General features: G+C 42.2%; 1 non-coding gene across 1 annotated transcript; it reads right to left on the bottom strand.

The window, feature by feature from the left end:
• Positions 1 to 1,176: 1,176 nt before the first annotated feature.
• LOC124236572 (U6 spliceosomal RNA) lies at positions 1,177 to 1,284 on the bottom strand. Its single transcript, XR_006887801.1, has one exon. It is a non-coding gene; the product is annotated as a U6 spliceosomal RNA (small nuclear RNA).
• Between the last annotated feature and the right edge of the window lie 220 nt (positions 1,285 to 1,504).

Genomic DNA, 1,504 nt, shown 5'->3' on the forward strand with positions numbered 1-1,504 from the left:
GCCATACTGTGGCAGGCGTCCCACATGTAAAGTAGAGGAAGGTGGGCACGGATGTTAGCTCAGGGCCAGTCTTCCTCAGCAAAAAAAAAAAAAAAAAAAGAGGAGAATTGGCAGCAGATGTTAGCTCAGGGCTAATCTTCCTCAAAAAAACCCCAAAACAAAAAGTGTTTATTGACGTAGAAAGGAGAGGGTTGCCAAACAGGATGTCCGGTATGAACTCATTTTGTGAACACTAACGTTATGTGTATGTCTAGAAAGAAATATGCCAGTTGTTTACAGTGGTTATATCTGGTTGTTAGAATTATGGGTGGTTTTTATTTATTTCATTTTGCTTATTTTCTTCTTCTTTTGCTAACCATATTTCTTAATATTCTGCAAAGAACATATTTTACTTTCATAGTAAAAATTAAACAAATATATTGTTATTTTGATTCTCGTAACTGTTTTAAATGAATTGAGAAGACCTCTTTTTCTCTCTCTCTCTCCTTAATTTTTAAGTCATTTCATAAATACTTAGAGGTTGGTGGTAAATGAAGGGGCTTAACACAAAGATGGCAAGGAAGAAGACACAAAGAAGTGACAAAGAAGACAGCAAAGGTCCAGGCATGTCTGTGTAGAGAAAAGGCGTGAAACGTAGGGTCGCAGCAGTGGTGTGTCCAGCACAGGTAAAGATGAATTTCCTCCTGTGCGCTTCCTATGGAAGTTAAGCAGTCTCTGATGAGCTTGGGATCTGTGCTTCCTGACAGAGCACAAATCAACACAAGCTGGAAGCAGCGGTCGTTCCTCATCCCCAAGGGCCCGTAGGTTCTCTTACTGTAGGGCCCTGGTTGGGGAGGAAAGGGCAGATCCAACGGAGAGAATTTTCCATTCATTGTATTTTGCCCGTGTGAGTCAGGATTGAGCAACCTTTTCTTGCTTGAGGTTCAATTTAGGAAAAATAAAGTTCCTGAGAGGCTTCAGTGACATGTGGCAGGTCACACAGGAAGCCAGTGGTGGAGTCAGACTTGGACTTTAAACCCAATACACATTCCAGCCATGTCATTTCAATGATTTCTGAGAAGACTTAGGATGGTGACACGGTGACACAGTTAACTCAGAGTTAGAGAAAAAAGCCATCCTCAGCCTAAGCATCTGTCTGAGTGATCCGGAACCACCAGATGGATAGGTGGTTCCTAGATAAATGTGGAACACTTTTCACGAATTTCCATGCCTTTCCTGTGCAGAAGCCGTGCTCGTCTTCTCTGTGTCGTTCCAATTTTAGTATTCATGCTGCGAAGTGAGCACTAGAGGACCTCTTACTGCTGACCATGGCATGACCTCCCTATCCTTTTGAGGGAAGGAGGGGCTCAAATTCAGTGTCCCCCATCTGAAATAAACAGCAGTGAAGAAATAAAATCAATGCAGTGAAAAAGGTAAAATATAGGAAGAGACATATAGCAATCTGACTCGCTGAGAAAGATCATGGCGTAAGACTGTTCTAACAAAGAGGTCAAAGCAGCAGCAG

Source organism: Equus quagga, chromosome 2 (assembly GCF_021613505.1).
Source record: "Equus quagga isolate Etosha38 chromosome 2, UCLA_HA_Equagga_1.0, whole genome shotgun sequence".
Taxonomy (NCBI): Eukaryota; Metazoa; Chordata; class Mammalia; order Perissodactyla; family Equidae; genus Equus; species Equus quagga.